We start from the raw sequence: 25,672 nt of genomic DNA, 5'->3' as shown, positions 1-25,672 counted from the left end.
CTGCTGGAAACCCTTGAAAACAGCTGACTGGTCAATTACATTATGTCTAATTTCTTGGAGCTCCCTCCACACACATACATACCCTGCAAAGCAATTAAAGATAACTGTCGATACATTCAAGTCAGATGAAGCAACTCGTGCTTACTTTCTTCAAAGAACACTAAAGTCAGGCCCTGATTTTATCATCTCATCAAACTTTTTGGGGGGATATAACTGACATGTACAACATTTTGATTTGATACATTCATATATGATTGTAGTCAATAATACCATACTATAAACTTCAGAGTTACTAAGAGATTAGATCTTAATTCTCACCACAAAAAAAGAAATAATTATGTGATATAATAGAAGTGTTAGCTAATGCTATGGTGGTAATCATATTGCAATACATAAATGTATCTCATCAGACTTTTCAATTCACATTTCAATCTGAGGAACACTCTAAGAGACATAAAGAAATCCTTTCTAACCAAGAAAACATATATCAACCTGATAAAGTCTTCAGCAACTTGGAGAAAGGCTCTCTGGGGACTTTTCTTTAGTTCTAACTAGTTTTTGGCCGTCATACTTTGCCTACCTCATGGGTGGTAGGCAGATCTGATAGATTTCTCCAATATTCCAAGCATTGGATTGATCCTCTAAAACGTGACGAGCAGAGTGGGGTAACACCCACAGGCTAATCCTAGATGAGGAGTTAGAAAAACACCCAGCCAACAGGGTTTTTTTTTGTCTCTGTAGTTAGAGGTATTTCTATTAGTTCACTTTTCTTTGATCCTTTTAGAAAATCTGGAGAACTTTCCATTTCTTTGTGCATTTAGTATTTTGAAGTCCCAACTCCTCCACCTCCTTCCCTACCCCTAAGCACTTAAAACAAAATATTTGATCATTTTTACAGCAGTATATAGTTAAACATGAAAGAACAAGTAGGTTATTTTCACCAATTTGTAGTGACAGTTTAAAGACTATTTTCTACCAATTTTTTCTTGTTACACCCACACTACCTTTTCCCCCCAATGTTTCTTTCTTATAAAAATGACTCCAGATAATATAATAGAGGTGTGCAGTAGAAATATACACTCTTTATCAGTCAAGTTAGGTTGATTATGTTGTGGTAACAAACAACTCCAAATCTCAGTGGCTTAAAGTTACAAAGGTTTATTTCTTACTCATAATACATTTCCCTTCTATGCTAGCTGGGGGCTCTGCTCCACATCACTTTGTCCTTACCCAGTGATCCAGCCAGAGAAGGAACCACTGGCTATAACTGCCGGTTGCCAAGGCAGAGGAGAAAGGCAGCACTACAAAAATGCACTGGTTCTTAAACTTCCACCAGGAAAGGATATGTGTGTCACTGCCATAACATTTCTTTGACCAAAGCAAGTCATATGACCAAACCTAATTTCAAAGGGTGAGATAAGTGTAAAATTTTTGAAAATGGGGCACTGAATATTAGTAAACAGTTATGCAGCCTATTATACACACTCCGCTACCGAGTTACAATGCATCTGCTCTAATATCAAAATCCCTAGTAATAGAGGAAATTTGTTCATTTTGCCCAGATGTTTTTTAGAGAAACATCTAAATTCTGAGATTACAAATCATGGTCTCAACCTCACTCTGTATGTTTGGCTAACAGCTAATGGTGTCAAATTTTGTAGATAAAAACAGGTCATCATCTCATTAAATGTTTCAGACCACAGGGAAATGTGTGACATGGTTACCAAGTTTCTCCACTTATAATGAAGGTCTGCAATGTCACCAGGGGAGACCAAGAACAAATTTCAGGCTGGAAGAATCAGTTCCAATTGCGATTGTGCAATGGTAATTATGCAATTGTTTTTCACCCTTCCTCCCTAATGTTGTGGATGTCAGGAAACGTGCTGTTCTTTTTAACAGATTCTACATGGCCCAGAAAGATATTTGGGTGCCTATGGAGGAGGATTTAGTTGAAGTGGGAGTAGTGAAAAAAACATACGTTCAGGAATCATGATCTTTCTAGTATAATTTGACAGATCAGGCAGTTTAGTCAGTTGCCAATCAAGTGTGGGTTGTATATCCACAGTTTACTTCATCCCCATCTGTGATATTGTGACATAATAACAAATATTTTGCTTTTGGCTCTGGTCCCTAGCACAGCACTCCTAAAACCCTTGAAATTTCTTGAGTGGCAGTGATAAGAGGAGCCTCTTTTGTTTTTCATGATAAGCCCCCTTCAACTATACCTGTGTTTATGCTAATGAGGTGACTCCTGGAGGATGGCTGCTGGGCGGTGATTAGAGGGTTGAAACATCCAGCCCTACCCCCTGACCTCCAGGGAGAGGATCGTGCCTGGAGTTTGAGTTAATCATGAATGACGAAGGCTTTGCTCAATCATGCCTATGTAATGAAGCCTCCATAAAAATCCTATGGGGCTCAGAGAACTTCTGAGTTGGTGAACACATGGAGGTACTAGGAGGGTGGTGCCCCTGGAGAGGACATGGAAGCTCCACTTCCTTTCCCCACACATTACCTTATACATTTCTTGCATCTGCCTGTTCCTGAGTTGTATCCTTTTATAACGAACTGGTTATATAGTAAATAAATTGTTTTCCTGAGTCCTGTGAGCAGTTCTAGCAAATTGTCAAACCTTAGGAGGGGGTCACAGAAACCTTTGATTTATAGCTGGTCAGTCAGAACACAGGTGACAACATGGACTTGTGATTAATGTCTGAAGTTGTGAGGGAGGGCAGCCTTTTGGGACTGAGCTCTTAACCTGTGGGGGCTAAGCTAACTCCAGATGGTGCTATAATTGAACCGTAGGACACCTAATTGGTGTCCAGGAAGTTGGAAAATTGGTTGGTGTGGGAATAAAAAACCACACATTTGGTGTGAGAAATGTGTGATTCACGTTAAATGAGGTGAAGATGCCAGGACAGCCTCATTAGAGTTCCAAGAAGAAGATCCAAAGGCCCCAGGATGTGGGCATGTTAAAATGGTTCTGTTATATAATACCTGAGAACCCATCCAATGACGGAGGAGGAAAAACCTAGGTCTGGTTCATAGCTGGGTCAGATTGGTATGTTGGTACAAACTAAAAGTAGACTGAGGCTGGTCTCTCGCATACTGCATAACCCAGACATTACTGTCCTGATAGAGATTGGAACAGCCTCTTGGAGGGACAACTAAGGTTACAGTTTGGAGATGACACCAAGTGAGGTTGGGGTGTTGCTTTCAGGATATAACATATACCTTATGCCAATGGTCATTATGTGTTCTTCTGTCTCCAATACGTAGAATGGATGAATCCAGGAGCCAGGGTAGAATTCGAGTCTACTCACCTCATTCCCAGTGACCACTTGTCACTTGGGAAATTTGAGCTTCTAGGGAACCAGACCTAAGAGAGGCTTTGATTACCATCCCTATGGTGACAAATACAAACTCTATCATATGACCCATAACTTTCTTATGAGCTCCAAATTTCAATATATAACTACCTATCTGCTTATGTCAAATTAGATACTGCAGAGTCACCTGAAACCTACTATATCCAGGACTGAACTTATCATCTCTCCTTTCCTGCAGGATATCACTATAAGCAAATAGTGCTGGTATCTACTCAGGTGTTCAAGCCTGAAATCTGGAGTCTTCTTTAAAATCTCTCATTCCTTTATCCACCATATCCAAGCAACTATCAAGTTTTTCCAATTCTGTCTTCTAAATATTACTCGTGTTTGGCAAGAGGAAGAATACCAGCACTTCTCTCTGACCCTCCTGCTACCACCCAAGTTCAAACTGCATTTTTGAGTTGGACCATTGCAAGAGCTACACGGTGGCAAAAGATCCCCAGTGACCCCCCCTCCATGTTCTGGTATTCACAGTGTGGTGTGATCCTCTCTCCTTTCACCTCTAAATAGGATGCAGCAAACATGATGGGTTGCCACGGCTGAGAGGGTGACAAAAAGACTCTGGCTTTCATTTTGTTCTCATTCTCTCACTTGCTGCTTCTGAAGGAATCCAGCTGCTGCGAGTGACAGCTGCCCTGTGGAGAGACCCAGATGACACTGAACTGAGGGAAGCCTCCAGCCACAACTATGACAATTAAGTCCCCAGCCCAATGGTCCCTGAGGTACTGATTCCGGCCAACAGCCGTGTGAGTGAGTGTGGATGTGGCTTCTCCCTCCCGTGAGTGTCAAACATGACAGCAGCTCTGGCTGACACCTGGATGGTAGCCTTGTGAGTCCTGAATCAGTGACACCAGGCAAGCTGCACCGGGATCCTGACCCATGAACTATGAGATAGTGCTTGCTGCAGGCTGCTAAAATTTAGAGAGATTTGTGATGCAGTAACAGGTTGACTACAGTTGCCTTACTGGTCTCCACCTGTGTGTTCATTCTTACCTTCTCTAATCAACCTCCCCACAGAAGCCAAAGTCTTATTTTAAAAGTGAAAATAGGTTGCTCTCGCCTTCTGAAATGGCCCACACTCTGCCTGTGGAGTGTGTTTCTCTCTAAATAAATCCACTTCTTACCTATCACTTTGCCTCTCACTGAATTCTTTCTGCGATGAGACATCAAGGACCTGAGCTTCGCTTGGAGGGGAGACGGCAGAAGAGTAAGACGCGGAGACCACCTTCCTCCCCACAGATACACCAGAAATACATCTACACGTGGAACAACTCCTACAGAACACCCACTGAACGCTGGCAGAAGACCTCAGACCTCCCAAAAGGCAAGAAACTCCCCCACGTACCTGGGTAGGGCAAAAGAATAAACAGACAAAAGGATAGGGACGGGACCTGCACCAGTGGGAGGGAGCTGTGAAGGAGGAAATGTTTCCACACACTAGGAAGCCCCTTCACGGGCGGAGACTGCGGGTGGCGGAGGGGGAAAGCTTTGGAGCCACGGAGGAGAGCACAGCAACAGGGGTGCAGAGGGCAAACCGGAGAGGTTCCCGCACAGAGGATCAGGGCCGACCGGCACTCACCAGCCCGAGAGGCTTGTCTGCTCACCCGCCGGGGCGGGTGGGGCTCGGAGTTGACGCTTGGGCTTTGGTCGGAGCGCCGGGAGAGGACTGGGGTTGGCGGCGTGAACACAGCCTGCAGGGGGTTAGTGCACCACGGCTAGCCGGGATGGAGTCCGGGGAAAAGTCTGGACCTGCCGAAGAGGCAAGAGACTTCTTCTTCCCTCTTTGTTTCCTGGTGCGCGAGGAGAGGGGATTAAGAGCGCTGCTTAAAGGAGCTCCAGAGACGGGCGCGAGCCGCGGCTAACAGCGTGGACCCCAGAGACGGGAATGAGACGCTAAGGCTGCTGCCGCCGCCACCAAGAAGCCTGTGTGCGAGCACAGGTCACTATCCACACACCCCTTTCCGTGGAGCCTGTGCAGCCCGCCACTGCCAGGGTCCCGGGATCCAGGGACAACTTCCCCGGGAGAACGCACGGTGCGCCTCAGGTTGGTGCAACGTCCCGCTGGCCTCTGCCGCCGCAGGCTCGCCCCGCACTCCGTGCCCCTCCCCCCCACCGGCCTGAGTGAGCCAGAGTCCCCGAAGCAGCTGCTCCTTTAACCCCGTCCTGTCTGAGCGAAGAACAGACGCCCTCCGGCGACCTACACACAGAGGCGGGGCCAAATCCAAAGCTGAGCCCCGGGAGCTGTGAGAACAAAGAAGAGAAAGGGAAATCTCTCCCAGCAGCCTCAGAGGCAGGGATTAAAGCTCCACAATCAACTTGATGTACCCTGCATCAGTGGAATACATGAATAGACAACGAATCATCCCAAATTGAGGAGGGGACTTTAAGAGCAAGATTTATTATTTTTTCCCCTTTTCCTCTTCTTGTGAGTCTGTATGTGTATGCTTCTGTGTGAGATTTTGTCTGTATAGCTTTGCTTCCACCATTTGTCCTAGGGTTCTATCTGTCTGTTTTTGTTTTTCTTAAAAATTTTTTTTTCTTAATAATTATTTTTTACTTAATAACTTTATTTTATCTTACTTTATTTTATTTTATCTTCTTTCTTTCTTTTTCTATTCTTTCTTCTTTTTCTCCCTTTTATTCTGAGCCGTGTGGATGAAAGGCTCTTGGTGCTACAGCCAGGAGTCAGTGCTGTGCCTCTGAGGTGGGAGAGCCAACTTCAGGTCACTGGTCTACAAGAGACCTCCCATCTCCACATAATATCAAATGGCAAAAATCTCCCAGAGATCTCCATCTCAACGCCAGCACCCAGCTTCACTCAATGAGCAGCAAGCTACAGTGCTGGACACCCTATGCCAAACAACTAGCAAGAAAGGAACACAATGCCACCCATTAGCAGAAAGGCTGCCTAAAATCATAATAGGTCCACAGAAACCCCAAAACACACTACCAGACGCGGACCTGCCCACCAGAAACACAAGATCCAGGCTCATCCACCAGAACAAGGCACTAGTCCCCTCCACCAGGCAGCCTACACAGCCCACTGAACCAACTTTAGCCACTGGGGACAGACACCAAAAACAACGGGAACTATGAACCTGCAGCCTGAAAAAGGAGACCCCAAACACAGTAAGATAAGCAAAATGAGAAGACAGAAAATCACACAGCAGATAAAGGAGCAAGATAAAAACCCACCAGACCTAACAAATGAAGACGAAATAGGCAGTCTACCTGAAAAAGAATTCAGAATAATGATAGTAAAGATGATCCAATATCTTGGAAATAGAATGGACAAAATGCAAGAAACATTTAACAAGGACTTAGAAGAATTAAAGAGGAAACAAGCAACAATGAACACACAATAAATGAAATTAAAAAAACTCTAGATGGGATCAATAGCAGAATAACTGAGGCAGAAAAACGGATAAGTGACCTGGAAGATAAAATAGTGGAAATAACTACTGCAGAGCAGAAGAAAGAAAAAAGAATGAAAAGAACTGAGGACAGTCTCAGAGACCACTGGGACAACATTAAATGCACCAACATTCGAATTATAGGGGTTCTAGAAGAAGAAGAGAGAAAGAAAGGGACTGAGAAAATATTTGAAGAGATTATAGTTGAAAACTTCCCTAATATGGGAAAGGAAATAGTTAATCAAGTCCAGGAATCACAGAGAGTCCCATACAGGACAAATCCAAGGAGAAACATGCCAAGACACATATTAATCAAACTGTCAAAAATTAAATACAAAGAAAACATATTAAAAGCAGCAAGGGAAAAACAACAAATAACACACAAGGGAATCCCCATAAGGTTAACAGCTGATCTTTCAGCAGAAACTCTGCAAGCCAGAAGGGACTGGCAGGATATATTTAAAGTGATGAAGGAGAAAAACCTGCAACCAAGATTACTCTACCCAGCAAGGATCTCATTCAGATTTGATGGAGAAATTAAAACCTTTACAGACAAGCAAAACCTGAGGGAGTTCAGCACCACCAAACCAGCTTTACAACAAATGCTAAAGGAACTTCTCTAGGCAAGAAACACAAGAGAAGGAAAAGACCTACAATAACAAACCCCAAACAATTAAGAAAATGGGAATAGTAACATACAAATCGATAATTACCTTAAATGTAAATGGACTAAACGCTCCCACCAAAAGACACAGATTGGCTGGATGGATACAAAAACAAGACCCATATATATGCTGTCTACAAGAGACCCACTTCAGACCTAGAGACACATACAGACTGAAAGTGTAGTGATGGAAAAAGATATTCCATGCAAATGGAAACCAAAAGAAAGCTGGAGTAGCAATTCTCATATCAGACAAAATAGACTTTAAAATAAAGACTATTAGAAGAGACAAAGAAGGACACTACATAATGATCGAGGGATCGATCCAAGAAGAAGATATAACAATTGTAAATTTCTATGCACCCAACATAGGAGCACCTCAATACATAAGGCAAATACTAACAGCCGTAAAAGGGGAAATTGACAGTAACACATTCATAGTAGGGAACTTAAACACCCCACTTTCACCAATGGACAGATCATCCAAAATGAAAATAAACAGGGAAACACAAGCTTTAAATGATACATTAAACAAGATGGACTTAACTGACATTTATAGGACATTCCATCCAAAAACAACAGAATACACATTTTTCTCAAGTGCTCATGGAACATTCTCCAGGATAGATCATATCTTGGGTCGCAAATCAAGCCTTGGTAAATTTAAGAAAATTGAAATTGTATCAAGTATCTTTTCCAACCACAACGCTATGAGACTAGATATCAATTACAGGAAAAGATCTGTAAAAAATACAAACACATGGAGGCTAAACAATACACTACTTAATAACGAAGTGATCACTGAATAAATCAAAAAATACCTAGAAACAAATGACAATGGAGACACGATAACCCAAAACCTATGGGATGCAGCAAAAGCAGTTCTAAGAGGGAACTTTATAGCAATACAATCCTACCTTAAGAAACAGGAAACATCTCGAATAAACAACCTAACCTTGCACCTAAAGCAATTAGAGAAAGAAGAACAAAAAAACCCCAAAGTTAGCAGAAGGAAAGAAATCCTAAAAATCAGATCAGAAATAAATGAAAAAGAAATGAAGGAAATGATTACAATGATCAATGAAACTAAAAGCTGGTTCTTTGAGAAGATAAACGAAATTGATAAACCATTAGCCAGACTCATCAAGAAAAAAAGGGAGAAGACTCAAATCAATAGAATTAGAAATGAAAAAGGAGAAGTAACAACTGACACTGCAGAAATACAAAAGATCCTGAGAGATTACTACAAGCGACTCTATGCCAATAAAATGGACAACCTGGAAGAAATGGACAAATTCTTAGAAATGCACAACCTACCAAGACTGAATCAGGAAGAAACAGAAAATATGAACAGACCAATCACAAGCACTGAAATTGAAACTGTGATTAAAAATCTTCCAACAAACAAAAGCCCAGGACCAGATGGCTTCACAGGCGAGTTCTATCAAACATTTAGAGAAGAGCTAACACCTATCCTTCTCAAACTGTCCCAAAATATAGCAGAGGGAGGAAAACTCCCAAACTAATTCTACGAGGCCACCATCACCCTGATACCAAAACCTGACAAGGATGCCACAAAGAAAGAACACTACAGGGCAATATCACTGATGAACATAGATGCAAATATCCTCAACAAAATACTAGCAAACAGAATCCAACGGCACATTGAAAGGATCATACACCATGATCAAGTGGGGTTTATTCCAGGAATGCAAGGATTCTTCAATATATGCAAATCAATCAACGTGATAAACCATATTAACAAATTGAAGGAGAAAAACCATATGATCATCTCAATAGATGCAGAGAAAGCTTTTGACAAAATTCAACAACCATTTATGATAAAAATCCTCCAGAAAGTAGGCATAGAGGGAACTTTTCTCAACATAATAAAAGCCACATATGACAAACCCACAGCCAACATCATCCTCAATGGTGAAAAACTGAAAGCATTTCCCTAAGATCAGGAACAAGACAAGGTTGCCCACTCTCACCACTCTTATTCAACATAGTTTTGGAAGTTTTAGCCACAGCAATCAGAGAAGAAAAGGAAATAAAAGGAATCCAAATCAGAAAAGAAGAAGTAAAGCTGTCACTGTGTGCAGATGACGTGATACTATACATAGAGAATCTTAAAGATGCTACCAGAAAACTACTAGAGCTAATCAATGAATTTGGTAAAGTAGCAGGATACAAAATTAATGCACAGACATCTCTGTCATTCCTATACACTAATGATGAAAAATCTGATAGTGAAATCAAGAAAACACTCCCATTTACCATTGCAACAAAAAGAATAAAATATCTAGGAATAAACCTACCTAAGGAGACAAAAGACCTGTATGCAGAAAATTATAAGACACTGATGAAAGAAATTAAAGATGATACAAATAGATGGAGAGATATACCATGTTCTTGGATGGGAAGAATCAACATTGTGAAAATGACTCTACTACCCAAAGCAATCTACAGATTCAATGCAATCCCTATCAAACTACCACTGGCATTTTTCACAGAACTAGAACAAAAATTTCACAATTTATATGGAAACACACAAGACCCGAATAGCCAAAGCAATCTTGAGAACGAAAAACGAAGCTGGAGGAATCAGGCTCCCTGACTTCAGACTATACTACAAAGCTACAGTAATCAAGACAGTATGGTACTGGCACAAAAACAGAAAGCTAGATCAATGGAAGAGGATAGAAAGCCCATAGATAAACCCATGCACATACGGTCACCTTATCTTTGATAAAGGAGGCAGGAATGTACTGTGGAGAAAGGACAGCCTCTTCAATAAGTGGTGCTGGGAAAACTGGACAGGTACTTGTAAAAGTATGAGATTAGATCACTCCCTAACACCATACACCAAAATAAGCTCAAAATGGATTAAAGACCTAATCGTAAGGCCAGAAACTATGAAACTGTTAGAGGAAAACAGAGGCAGAACACTCTATGACATAAATCACAGCAAGATCCTTTTTGACCCACCTCCTAGAGAAATGGAAATAAAAACAAAAATAAACAAATGGGACCTAATGAAACTTCAAAGCTTTTGCACAGCAAAGGAAACCATAAACAAGACCAAAAGACAACTCTCAGAATGGGAGAAAATATTTCCAAATGAAGCAACTGACAAAGGATTAACCTCCAAAATTTATAAGCAGCTCATGCAGCTCAATAACAAAAAAACGAACAACCCAATCCAAAAATGGGCAGAAGACCTAAATAGACATTTCTCCAAAGAAGATATACAGAATGCCAACAAACACATGAAAGAATGCTCAACATCATTAATCATTAGAGAAATGCAAATCAAAACTACAATGAGATATCATCTCACACCAGTCAGAATGGCCATCATCAAAAAATCTAGAAACAATAAATGCTGGAAAGGGTGTGCAGAAAAGGGAACCCTCTTGCACTGTTGGTGGGAATGTAAATTGATACAGCCACTATGGAGAACAGTATGGAGGTACCTAAAAAAACTACAAATAGAACTACAGTATGACCCAGCAATCCCACTACTGGGCATATACCCTGAGAAAACCATAATTCAAAAAGAGTCATGTACCAAAATGTTCATTGCAGCTCTATTTACAATAGCCCGGAGACGGAAACAACCTAAGTGTCCATCATCGGATGAATGGATAAAGAAGATGTGGCACATATATAAAATGGAATATTACTCAGCCATAAAATGAAATTGAGCTATTTGTAGTGAGGTGGATGGACCTGAAGTCTGTCATACAGAGTGAAGTAAGTCAGAAAGAGAAAGACAAATACCATATGTTAACACATATATATGGGATTTAAGAAAAAAAAAATGTCATGAGGAACCTAGGGGTAAGACAGGAATAAAGACACGGACCTACTAGAGAATGGACTTGAGGATATGGGGAGGGGGAAGGGTAAGCTGTGACAAAGTGAGAGAGTGGCATGGACATATATACACTGCCAAACGTAAGATAGATAGGTAGTGAGAAGCAGCCGCATGGCACGGGGAGATCAGCTCAGTGCTATGTGACCACCTAGAGCGGTGGGATAGGGAGGGTGGGAGGGAGGGAGACGCAAGAGGGAAGAGATATGGGAACATATGTGTATGTATGACTGATTCGCTTTGTTGTAAAGCAGAAAATAACACACCTTTGTAAAGCAATTATACTCCAGTAAAGATGTAAAAAAAAAAAAGTGAAAATATAATTGTGTCATTTTCTTTTTAAACCCTTAAATTGCCTCCTATCACTGTTGGAATTAAGTACAAAATCCTCACTCTGGCCTTTGGGGCCCCCACGATCTGGCTCCGGCTGGCTTTTTTAGTCTCATTTCACATCACTCTTCCCATCACTCACCCTGATCCAACCCCACAGGCCTTCTTCCAGGTTTGGGGCTGTTGTTGTTTGTCTTTAATGTGCAATGTCTCTTCCTTCCTTACACACACTGTTCCCTCTGCCTGGAATATGCACCCCCTCACTCTTCACCTGCTCATTGCTACCCTACTCTTAGTTCCCCTCTGATGTCACCTCCCTCAGTAGGCTTTACTGATTCCATTTTTTCTCATTCTCAGACTGAGTTGAGCGCACCTGCTACACACTCCCATAATACATCACACTCACATGAAAAGGGACATTTCTCATTATTTGTTCTGTCTGCCTTTCCTGCCAAACTGTAAACACCCTGAGGGCAGAGAAGATAATTCTCTTGTTCATATCTTTATCACCAGTGCTAGCACAGGGTCTAGTACATAATAACAACCTTATAAATAGTTCATGAAAAAAGGGAAGAAATGGACAAAATGAATGATAAAAATATAATCTTATTGCATTATAAAATATGGTCAGTTATTTCAAATCACCTTAAAAATTTGAAAGCACACTAAAAGGCATCCAGTGTTTTACGTGCCAAATGTTTGAGATTCATTGTTCATGTGAAAGCCTTTACGACCTATGATACAAAAGCAGTGTGAATTACATCAGATTTTAGACATTTCAAATGCATATATCTGTCCAAGTACTCTTTCACTCAGCAAATATTTACTGAATGTCCACTCTGTAACACGGAATTTTCTAAGCTCAGACCATCAAAAATAACCAGGTTTCTTGCTTGAGTAACTGACTGGATGGTGGTGCTGGTAACTGAGATGGGAAAGTCTCGGGAGGGACAGGTTATGGCAAATGTAAAAATACTTTTAATAAATTAAAAGCATTATAAAAGCTTATACTGTTAATTAATAATTTTTGTTACTTCTGTTTGGGAGTCAATATAATTATTTACCAAATGGTAAGAAATCTGAATTGAAACAATATCAGAAGACCAGAGACCCACGTGTGGCTGGTTAGCTAAATGGCCTTAAGCAAACCCCTTCCTTTCTCTAGGCCTCAACTGCTCGTTTATAAAACAACGTCTAAATAAACGTCACATAAGATCTCTTCTGGCTTAAATATATTATTGTTTCAGTTTAAACTCTATAAATGCATGAACATTCTCTGAGTGCAGGAATCTAGACTCTGTACATGTACTCAACTCTCATGAGAGTTTGGAGCGTTTTGAAGAGGATCGTTAAGCAATTGCAAATATAGAGTGTCCTTGACCCAGCATCTTCACTCCTAGATACCTTCAGCTGCAATGCTTAGCAAGTTATAGGCCACACTTCCACGTGTATCAGCAGCAAAATGAAACTCAGCTTCATCAACTTGTGGGGAGCCTCCTTGTGCAGGCCCTGTAGATCACATGGCTGTTACTTTAAAAGGAAGTGTGAAAAAGAAAAACAATTTTTTTAAAAAGTCTGTTATGCATTAACCTTATCATTTTGAAAATAAAGGATATTTTAACTTATCCCTCTACCCAAGAGAAACGAGAACTTATATTCACAGAAAAATCTGTATGTAACTGTTTATGATAGTTTTATTCACAATCACCCAAAACCAGAAACAACCCAAATGTCCTTCAACTGGTAAATTGATAAACAGACTAGCCAGCAATGATAACAACAAAATAACAAATTACTGGTACATGCAACATAGATAAATCTCAAATGCATTGCATTAAGTGAAAGAATACAGACTCAAAGCTTATATACCATGTAATTGCATTTATATAATGTCTGGAAAAGGCAAAACTATGATGACAGAGTAAACAGAGCAGTAGTTGCCAAGGGTCCAGATGGACGGAGAGGTTGACTACAAAGATGAAGCAAAAAGGAACATTTTGGGGTGATAGAATTTTACCTCGTTGTGGTGGTTTTAGACAACTCTATTCATTTGTTAAAACTCACAGAAATGTTCACCAAAAGGAGTGAATTTTACTGTATGTAATTTTTTTAACTATGGGGAAAATATAGCATGTCCCAAGACATACTGCAGCACGCTCTTGCACTGAGTTAGGAATGGCAGTGAAAGGGCAGATCAAAGAACAATGATCATCCTAGGAATAAACCTACCTAAGGAGACAAAAACCCGTACTCTGAAAACTACAGGACACTGATGAAAGAAATTGAAGATGACACAAACAGATGGAAAGATATACCGTGTTCTTGGATTGAAAGAATCAATAGTGTTAAAATGACCATACTACCCAAGGCAATCTATAGAGTCAATGCAATGTCTATCAAATCACCAATGGCATTTTTCACAGAACTAGAACAAATAATTAAAAAATTTGTATGTGAACACAAAAGACCCCCAAATAGCCAAACAATCTTGAGAAAGAACAGAGCTGGAGGTATCACACTCCCTGACTTCAGACTATATTACAAAGCTTGATTTGATTACCATACAGTAATCAAAACAATACGGTACTGGCACAAAAACAGATACATAGACCAATGGAACAGGATAGAAAGCCCAGAAATAAACACATGCACTTGTGGTCAATTAATCTATGACAAAGAAAGCAAGGATATACAATGGAGAAAAGATAGTCTTTTCAATAAGTGGTGCTGGGAAAACTGGACAACTGCATGTAAAAGAAAGAAATTAGAACACTCTCTAACACCACATACAAAAATAAACTCAAAATGGATCAAAGACCTAAATGTAAGACTGGATACTATAAAACTCCTAGAGGAAAACACAGGCAGAACACTCTTTGATATAAATCGCAGCAATATTTTTTTGAATCCATCTCCTGGAGTAATGGAAATAAATACAAAATTAAACAAATGGGACCTAATTAAACTTAAAAGCTTTTGCACAGTAAAGGAAACCGTACTCAAAATGAAAGACAGTCTACTGAATGGGAGAAAATATTTGCAAATGATGCGACCAACAAGAGATTAATTTCCAAAATATACAAACAGCTCACACAGCTCAATATCAAAAAAACAAACAACCCAGTCAAAAAAAATGGGCAGATATTTAAAATGCATAACCAAGAAGGACCTACTGTATAGCACAGGGAATTCTGCTCAATGTTACGTGGCAGCCTGGATGGGAGGGGAGCCTGGGGGGAGAATGGATACGTGTATGTGTATGGCTAAGTCGCTTTGCTGTGCACCTGAAATTATCACAACAATGTTAATCGACTATACTACAATATAAAATAAAACGTTTTTAAAAAATGGGCAGAAGATCTAAATAGACATTTCTCCAAAGAAGACATGCAAATGGCTAATAGGCACATGAAAAGATGCTCAACATCGCTAATTATTAGAGAAATGCAAGTCAAAACTACAGTAAGGTATCACTTCACACTGGTCAGAATGGCCATCATCAAAAAGTCTAGAAATAATAAATGCTGGAGAGGGTGTGGAGGAAAGGGAACCCGCCTACACCATCGGTGGGAATGTAAATTGGTACATTCACTGTGGAGAACAGTCTGGAAGTTCTTTAGAAAAACTAAAAATAGAGTTACCATATCATCCAGCAATCCCATTCCTGGACATATATGTGGAAAAGATGAAAACTCTAATTTGAAAAGATACATGCACTCCAATGTTCATAGCAGCACTATTTATAACAGCCAAGACATGGAAGCAACCTAAGTGTCCACTGACTGATGAATGGATAAAGAAGATGTGGTACATATATACAATGGAATATTACTCAGCCATAGAGAGAATGCAGTAGTGCCATTTACAGCAACATGGACGGACCTAGAGATTATCACACTAAGTGAAGTAACTCAGACAGAGAAAGACACATATCATATGATATCACTTATACGTGAATCTAAAAAAAATAACACAAATGAATTTATTTACAAAACAGAAATAGACTTACAGAAATAGAAAACAAATTTACGGTTACCGAAGGGGAAGGGGGAGGGGATAAATTAGGAGTTTGAGATTAACAGCTGCACACTACTATATATAAAATAGATAATCAACAAGGACCTACTGTATAGCCCAGGGAACTATACTCAATATCTTGTAATAACTTATAATGGAAAAGAATCTGAAAAAGAATAAATTATATATATATATAATATACACACACACATATAACTGCATCATTTTGCTATACACCTGAGACTAACACAACATTGTAAATCAGCTATACTTCAATTTAGAAAAATAAGAGTAATGATCATGAAACCCAATGCTAAGTCAAAAGCCCCAAATAAACCCAGAATCAACATACAGTCTCATTCATCCCATAGCCCTTTTTCCTGACAAATTGGCAACAATAAAATAGTGCAGTCTACGAAATCACCCAAGACATTCATTAAGCAAGCATAGATTAAGGACCTTTCAGTTTACGAATCTCTTTTAGGGAAAGGGAAAGCAATATCAATCAAGAGGTCACTGAAGCTTGCTGAAACCATGGGGGCCAGTGAGATTGGGAAGATTCGCTGTTAGATATTTCCCACGGCAATAGCAGATGGATTAAGTCTAAAAGGGAGCCATCAAAATTCTAAACTGGAAAAGAAAGTGATGTGCAAAATACAAATTGAATTTCATTTCCCTATGCAGCCTCACACGCATAAGCATATCAAACCCGAGCAGAGCAGCAGAACTGAAGGCAAGCCCTCAACCCAGTCATCTGTGTTGAAATGCTGACCCCTTGTGTCTAGGAGACATTACATCATGTGATTCCACACTTAACCACTTGATCTGGCTTTTCAGCTGTTTGCGTTAAGTGATAATGAAAGAACCAATACAAACAAATCTCAAATATAATTCAGCCTGGGAAATTGTGCTTGACACAGAAAATGTATGTCTGCTCTGCCTCTCACTTCAACGTACCTGCCATCCATTTTTCAGGTATTAGTCACTTATTCCATTCCTCCCAGGAAGAATACAGTCATTGAAAGCAAATTAAGGCAGCATATCCCCCCAAACCCCAACAAAAATAAATGAGGACATAAAGGAAAAGGATAGTGTGTTTAATTTCTCATTAGGTCATAGTCCAATTGTTAGAATATTAACTCTGTCTGCTACCTGACTCTCATTCATTCTAATCTGAATTCTCTTCATGGCATATGAGCCACTGCTTCCTTTCGTAGTTAATACGTGATTTCCTTCTCACACCATTTGATTGATAATCTTGTTTGGCCTTGAAGGAGTAATGAGATTAATATTCAAAAAAAGAGCTAATGAGAAAAAATTCCTACTGGGAGAAATTTTCAAATGCTACATTTGTTCATATATTCAACACATTTTAGTACTAGCTATATGCCAGGCTATACAAGAAAAACCCTCTATTCCCTCCCCCTCCCAACACCCCCTTCCCTCCAATACAACTGCCTCACCAACAGAAACTGCCTATGTGAATCTTCTTTATTGCTTTAAGGCTTGTTGTACCATCCTTTAATATTGTCCTTGGCTGGTCTCCCAATCCACCTAAAATGTGGGTCTGTCTTAAAGTTACCATCCTGACAAAGGCAGGACTTGGCAATTTCTTCTCTTTCAACTGCAATGCTTTCCAAGTTATGGCCATACTTTTGTGTGTATCTCGGTAGCAAAATGAAACTCAGCTTTATCTATGTAGGTAGCCTCTTTGTATAGGCCCTGTAAAGCCCAGCTGTTGCTTTAAAGGGAAATGGGGAAAAGCCTGTAATGTATTAACATCATTATTTTGAAACTAAAAAATGTTTTAACTCCCTCTACTCCAAAACTGTAGAAAGGACCTAATTCAGACTATAGAACAGAACTTTAAACGGAAAACATTTAGCTTCATTTTTTAAAAAAATGAATATATTGTCCTTACCTTCTCATTTTGTCATGGATAGTTAAAGAATTCATTCTGGCCAGGTGCCAGTACTGTGAGGCCCATTTGGAGAACTGCCATCTAGAGCTGAGGTCTTCACATTTTTTTTGCTTCTGTATTTCCCTAAAGGAATTTTTAAAATCTATGTATGCCTTATTTTTAAGGTGAGAGTAACATTTTCACCATCCTTTAAATGGCTGTTTATAAATGTTAGTATTTTAAGATAAAACTATAATATCATAGCTCTTTTTAAAAATACAGAATTGTTATCGTTCTTCTAGCGACAAAATATTTGCTTCAATACCAACTGTAAGCCCCATTGCCCTGTTCCCACACTTTTCTTCATACACAGTAACTTCTTGTTTTAGTGCTCACAGTGTCATAATTTTAAAAACATTTTAAATGGCAATGAAATCCACTCATGCAGTACCAAAACCGCAGAAATGACAACTTGAACAGCTACGACCCGATTTGCAGCATGACTAACAATGCCTGTGAAACACATGCCAATTTCAGAGATGTAAAAATGTGGGAAATATGCACCTTAGGACTGAGGAACTATGGCCGCGTGACCTCTGTGAGAGGGAGACGTGTGAGCCGCTATGAGGGAAGAGCTGATCTATTCTAGCTTGAGAGAGAGAATTAAATTCAATCTTATTTATAAGATTAGCTGCCTCTCCATTTTAGAATTAGGATCCAGCCCTTAAGGAATGTCCCCACATACCTCAGACTTGGGCCTGGCTTAAAGGCAGGCAGGCTGGAGATGCTGGGCCTTAACGCGTCTCCTCTGGGTAGTGGTTCTCCAAGTGAGATTCCCAGACGAGCAGCCTCAGCCTCCCCTGTGCGTTCGTTCCAGGTGTAGCTTCTCACTTCCCAACACAGGCCTGCTGAATCAGAAGACTTGGGGGTGGGCCCAGCATGCAGTATTTTAACAAGCCCTCCAGGTGACTTCCATGCAAGCTAAAATTTGAGAACCACTGCCTCAGGGGAAAGATAAAAAGACAAATTAAATTATTCTCTTTATTTCCTTTCTGTTATCCCATTTCTTTATAAAGTCTTATGTAAATGTCCAGTCTCTTCTCAGGTGTCCTCAGGGGAAGGAAGGAAGGAAGGAAGGAAGGAAGGAAGGAAGGTAGGAAGGTAGGAAGGAAGGAAGGTAGGAAGGAAGGCTGTGTTCCTACTTAAGCCAGAATGTCCAGGAGGACTCACCTGGAGGCCAGCAACAGTTGGTGGCAGCAGCAACAGTTAGAATCCCCAAGAGGAAGAAGTCGTTTGGAGAACAAGAGCCGGAGGTTCAGCTTGGTCTCACTTGGAGAGCTGTACACCACCACCACCACCACCCAGCTGTTAAACTTATGGGGTTTGATTGGTTTTACAGAAGTATTGTTTTCTAAGGTGAAGGTGATTTGGGGTTGGGGGAAGGTAGTGACACCACTCAATCACATTGTGAGAAATTTCTTCCCTTTTCAGTTTTCCTACACTCCTCACTATGTTGAGAGAAAGTCTCCATTCAGTGTCTTTAACTCTTTACAAAAAAAGGAGAGAAACCAACAGAGAGAAATCCTTAGGTTCGGTGCCTTGGCAGACTCTAGTTTCTAGCTGGAATCCAATAATATTTTCTTGTTTTCACCATTATTTCCTTTCATGGTTGCCATCTATTGTGGCAGGGAATTCTGGTTTTTCACCTGAAGTCATTATCCAAAAGTTCCATTTAAAGAAAGTTTATTTAAGTGAAAGATGCATCATTTTAAAGAAAAACATTAAGAAAGTTATAGTAGAGGTAGTTTGAGGATATGGTATGTAAATGAGAACCACTACATTCGGGAAGACTGTGGGTTGTTACCCTGGCACTTACACTAATGAGAACCCAAATTCAGCTCCTCTCGTCAAAGCAGAAGTTGTTATCCCTAATTCAACCTTCAGGCTGGCTTTCAGAAGAGCATATACATACACCACCTTGAACCTTACTCAATCAGTTATAACAGTTGATTTAAAAAAAACCAAAACAACAAAAACAAATGAAACAAAACAGAGACAAAAAGAAAGACATTCTACAAAAGGAGATTGTGACCAAGATTTTTTAGGATAACATTTTTATGATAAAAACTTGAATTAAATTTATGGTAAAGTATTCTTTCCAATGACAAGGGGACAAATAAGACACAGCTCTTCATTACTAGTGACAATTGAAATGCAAATAATTCCCACTGAGAATCATGATTATTTACATGCTGTGAATAAATTATCCTTTTGTATATAATCGTTTAGCCATTTGGGTTTAACAAAATATGGTTTTATTAATCCTAGAGTCAGAATTTCTCTACTATACTATTTTAATTTTTTTCCATGTAAATACATCTCAAGTATACTCACTAATGCTTCTTTCAGCATATGTGGTGATGGTAGCTTTTAGATATAAATGACTGGCTACTCAGTTAATTTCCATTATCATTCTGAATAAGGTTCAGCATATAGAGTTATAGCTGTAATGTAAGTTAATTTCTAATTAGAAAATCTTCACAGCATTTACTTTGTAGAGCTTGGACCAAATCTGACATGCTTATTGGTTTGGAAGATGTGGAAGTTTCTTGTAAAATAAAGTAAGTGATAAGAAAAGGAGATAGTAACATCCTCCTTTGAAGGGTGAATGCTTCAATGAGGGCAGAGCTTACGCAACGAGAACCCTCTTGGCAACCAAAGAGGCTTTGACTGGATTCTACTCTTTGACCATTTCTCCTTCTGCGATTCAATAGCCACCCGGGTAAATACACACGCCATGAATGTTACTGGATTTCAGAACCTATTAGGAGCCAACAAGCTGATTGAATCCTTACCAACAACCCACATTTGAGAAATTCAGAGCCAGGACCACTGAGTTACTAACTCATTAAAAATTAGCAGAAATAAAAATTGAACCAGACTAGTGCAACTTGGAAAAAAATGAAAGACACGTTAACCACCACGGAGAGTTGAGGGCAGAAGGAGCCCGCTGCTTGCAACATCAAGCTCCTTCTACAAAAAGACCTGAGCTGAAAGGGAACTGTTTGCCAGAGGATGCTAGAGACAAAGGCAGGCTCCTGCAGAAAATGTTCCAGATGCAGGGAAGACAACAGCACAAATTAGATAATATTGTGTCCTTGTTTAATTGTTGCCATTATGTGTTACAAAATATAACCTTGAGGCAAACAGCAAAGACATTGCTTGGCTGAATTTCCTTTTTTCTCTTCATACTGACTGCTCACAAAGTCTTGCCCAGTCGACTTTTCCATTTCACAACTGATTGCCATAACATCTTTCTGTGATGCTTTCCTGGTTGACGGGCCATGAGTTCGGGCAACAGTTAAAGTGTCTGGGGCATGAAGGTAGGATCCCACCGCGCAGAGCTCAAGGCATTTTTGTCCCTTTCCACCTGCAGCCTCCCCAGCCAGTCACCATCAGAAACCTGCGGGGAGTTCCCAGAGGTCACCTGCTCCCTGCACCTGCAAATCAATCACAGAAGAGTCTCGTCCTGAGCAGGACCCACCTCCCCTCCCCTCCAAAGACAAGGACTGCTGTGACTCCACGTGTATTGTACCAGTGTAACTGTATTATTTGTCTACATGCCTGTGAATTCAGGGTCTATGTCAAGTGTCCTTGTCACTTTAAACTCTGGGGCTTTGCCCAGATATAGCTGTGTTTCTTGATGAAACAAATCTACATCTCTCTTTTTGGGGGGTTTCCCCAGCTCACTGTGTGGTTTTAGGCTCATCACTTAACTCATCCACTCTTTCATTTCCCTTTTATAGTGTACAATGTCATGACCAAGAATTAGTGATAGTAATACCTTGAATTTAAAATGGGCCCTCCTTCCGGAAGACTTAAAATACTTCATGAGGACTACCTGGTATCCTTCCCAAAACCCCAGCAAGGAAGGTTTTGTTATTCATACTGCTTTTACCTTTTCGTTCCATGTTACAGATACAAATACCAAGCCCCCAAGCTGTTTGAATGATTTTCTTGGGATCATATGCTATTATCCTCACTTGGTACTATGTCATCAAGAGCCTCTGATTGTGCTTTTCTGGTATGTACTGTTCAAATCAAGTCGTACAGCTAAAAGTATTTAGCATTGGTATCTGGCAATAGTCAAAAACTTAAAAAATCACCATTAAAGCCAGAAGCTGGCCCCTCGCTCTTTAGGCAAGAATTAGGAAAGATGCTTTGTTACTTTCTTGCTCAAGTAATAGTTTTCATTTCCCAGTGAAGCGCATGTGCTGCTGCTCCTTCGGAAACTTAGCAGAGGGCCCGTGGGCAAGCATGTGCCGGGCAGTCCGAGCAGCTTCCACAGCCACATCACACGCAAAACCAGAGCCAGGCTAGTACACACACCAAGACAGAAACACAAGTGGCCTTGCCAGGGTCCAAAGGTCTGTGCAAGAACGCCAGGAGCCAAGTCTCTAGAGCACAAACAACCAAGCAGAAGTTCTCCCAGGAACAGGATGTTCTGCTACATTTCCAATTACCATGGGCTCTGGGCAGGGCATCCGCTGCTCACCACGCACCCTCCTTCCAGGAAGAGCAACAGGATCTCCCTCAGGAGAGCAGCAAGACCATCCACCAAATCACGTTCCTACATATTGAAAATTCATTCTCTTTAGACTGAATCTCAGAGCAGCTTGCTTTGAGGGAGAAGCGATATGAACCACTTTTCCTCCTCCAGACTCAGCATTCAATACTTTTCATTATCTCAATATACTGTTAGGTCTTGTGAGTTACCTATACTATGACTACACCCCAACAAATTTAAAGTTCTATTAATAGGATAAATCAGGATTATGAAGAAAGAAGAAGGGGAAGAGGAGACAATTGCATACGGTGATTGTCATAAATCCGAGAACTATGTAAGAGCAAGTGAAGATTCTTACCTTAACAATATTTGTAACTGAACTTTGAAATGCATTTGAAATATGAGAGGAGGATAAAATTCAGTCCTTGTTTTTTGGTTTTTGTTTGTTTGTTTTGGCGTTTTCAGTCTAACACGTGAAAGATGACGCTGAGAATTTCTTAATGATTGTGGTCTAGCAAACAGTTATGCCACACTTTCAGGAATAAAACTATGGACACTGTTAGTAAAGTCTGTTCACTCTCTTCATTTCTCCTTTCAAGACTTACTTCCCAGCTGTGTCTCCAGCAAGGAATTCTGAATAGATTAGGCCAAGGCCCCCAAAAGATTTTTAAAGGGTTCCTTAGCTATGGAATCTTAAGAGATAATTTTAAGTAATAATGTCTTGTATGCGTTCAAAATGTTTGGGATACTCTCTTAGGTACATTTCTCTGATAATATCCACAGGACTTTGACAAATTACAGACAGTAAAACTGATAAATAGAGGTAAAGTTATGAGCTTGATGTGAGAAATCAGGTCCAAAGACATCTAGACATGTAACTGAGGAAAAGATTCCATCCACTTGGGCTGCTGGTCTCCTATCACAGCAGGCCAGCTTTGACCTTGGTAGCATCTTTCATTCAAGGAGGCAGATGCCAAAGGGAGTGTTAACATGACACAGCACGGGAGCAGCATTATAAGCATAGTATACAGATATGGCTCCCTGCATTACAGAAGGTTCACCTGGTGCCCCCAGACTCCTCCAAGCATAAGTGGACTCATAGGAACACAGACTTCTTGTCTCCCAGCTACTGTGTTCTGGGCTTTGTGGCCTCTTCCTCCCAATCTGACTATGAACATAAATGGTGTCTTAATCATTTTCCCCTTTCTCTAGCATTCAAAGAAATTCTCAGGAGTCAATTGCCATTGTAAGATAATAAATATAATTTTACCTATCATTAGTCATCATTACACAGTATATAGCGATCATAGTTGGCTCAAATCATTAAATGAAAGACTTCATTTTTCTTCTCTTGGTTGAAAATAGAGGAGGGGAAATCAGGCTAAAGGAGGTTTACACCAGCTTATTGGCAAATTAAAGTGTGTGTGTGTGTCTGTGTGTGTGTGTGTGTGTGTGGCTGTATGACTCACTTCTGCTTTCATACTGTAATAGACTCTTGGAAACCTCAGAGTAAGTTTTACATTTGTTTTAGCTCAGTTTCATTTTCAGGTTTTAATGGGATCAGGGTTAAACTCATTCATTTAAATTGAAACCCTGAATGTTTTCCAATTTTTTTTTTCAAATATTTTTCATTTAACTTTCTAAAGATCAAATGTAAACACAAAACCTCTGCAAAACAGCTCTTAGCCTAGTGTCTTGTGTATACTTAGTATATAATAATAATATATTATATATATAATTATATAATATATATATAATATATAAATATAATTACATAAATATATATAATAAGCATTTACTGATGTTTCTGTTCCCAGTTTTATTGCTAAAATATACTTTCAGATGACTCAAAGTTTTCTGGATGGGGTCTTGCACCCCTTGATTAACAGATGAGAGATCTAAGTTCACAGACATTAGTGGAACAACTTGAACTAGAACTTGAGTCCTCTAACTCCAAATCAAGTGCACTTTGAGGTACATCATGTGCTTTCTCCCCAAACACTATTATGGAAATAAATAAAAATTTTGTGAATCAGAATCATACCTGGGGAAGCACATTTTGGACGAATAGCAGTAACAGTAAAGGTCTTGCTATGAAATTTGTTTCTCGTGAGAAACTGCAGAATGCTTTAAAAATGCGGATGTGATATGCTCTGTCCCTGAAAGCCACCTCTAGAGGGCAGCGCACTCTTCGTAACAAATAGACTTTCGCGGGTTTGGAAGAAGAGCCTGGAGTGAAAACCGAACATGTTTGACATACTTATTAACAGCTTTAAATTAAGCAGGACACACAAATATCTCAAGCCCAGTGCCCTTTTTGTCTGTTTTGGGGGGAGAAAGGGGCTGAAATGAGGTTGTAGCTATGAGCCTTTTCTCTTCTTTCCTCCGCCCCCAAGCACAGAGGCTCTAATATTTAATAGCAAATGAACTTGAAACTTCCCTTATAATGCCAACCTGACAGTCTAAAGTATGACATTTAATTTTACAGCAGAAACAAGGAACAGAGGGAGAATGAGATGTGTACAAGGAACTACTGCCAGTTGAGTGTTGCTGGAATCCAAATGGTAGGAGCCAAGGACTGAGAATTAGGCAAGAGACAGCCACAGAGGGCCATGCATGCCAGGAAAGGAAGCTGAACTTGCTCATGTAGATTCCAGGAAGCCATGGAATGGCTTAGCGGAGAGGGACAGGGTCAGTTTTGTGTTTTATGTGGATCATTCGGGTAGCTCTGGAAAGAGCTCAACTGAAAGGAGCAAGTCTGGAAACCAGGAGGCCAGTTAGGAGGCTCTGTCAGTCCAGGAAGAGAAGATGCTTTTGACAATGGCAGCAGTGATGGGAGGGAAGAGGATGGATTTGAGGAATCCATGGGAGGGGAAACCATCAGAATGTAATGATCAGTTGTATGAAGAGGGTGAGGAAGACAGAAAAGTCAGGGCTGTTACTTTATAACTTTGATCACTGGGTAAAGAGAAGGTGACACAAACAGAGAGAGACTGAGTCTGGAGGGAAGTGCTACTTAGTTTTTGAGGAATCAAATCTGAAATATCTGATGAATATCCAAGCGAAGGTACCTAGCAGGTAATGGAATTGGTGAGTCGGAAGCTTAGGGAAGAAATCTGAGTAGGAGATCGAATTAGAGAGTCATTAGCATACAGGTGGTAGTTGAACTCCTGAGAGTAGATAAATTCACCCAAGAAGAGTATCTATAATGAGAAGCAGTGAGCTGAAAACAGACACCTGGAGAACACAAGTATGTGAGTGGTGGGTAGAGAGGGAGGAGCCCACGGTTAAGAAGGAATAGAAATGAATGAGACAAACTGGGAAATGTACTATTACTTTGGGGGGCAGGAGTGCACGTGATCCACATTGCCAAACGCCCCAGAAATGTATAGCAAAACAAATTTTGGAAAACGTCCATTAGATTTTGTAATCAGAAGGATACTGGTGGCCTTAACAAGAGCACAGCCAGATTGCAGGGGGTGCAGAGTGAACGAATGGTATACCGGGTGGTCACA

This window comes from Monodon monoceros, unplaced genomic scaffold, assembly GCF_005190385.1.
Source record: "Monodon monoceros isolate NGI ecotype Baffin Bay Population unplaced genomic scaffold, NGI_Narwhal_1 Super_Scaffold_12, whole genome shotgun sequence".
Classification (NCBI taxonomy): Eukaryota; Metazoa; Chordata; class Mammalia; order Artiodactyla; family Monodontidae; genus Monodon; species Monodon monoceros.
Note: the sequence above shows the minus strand (reverse complement) of the source record.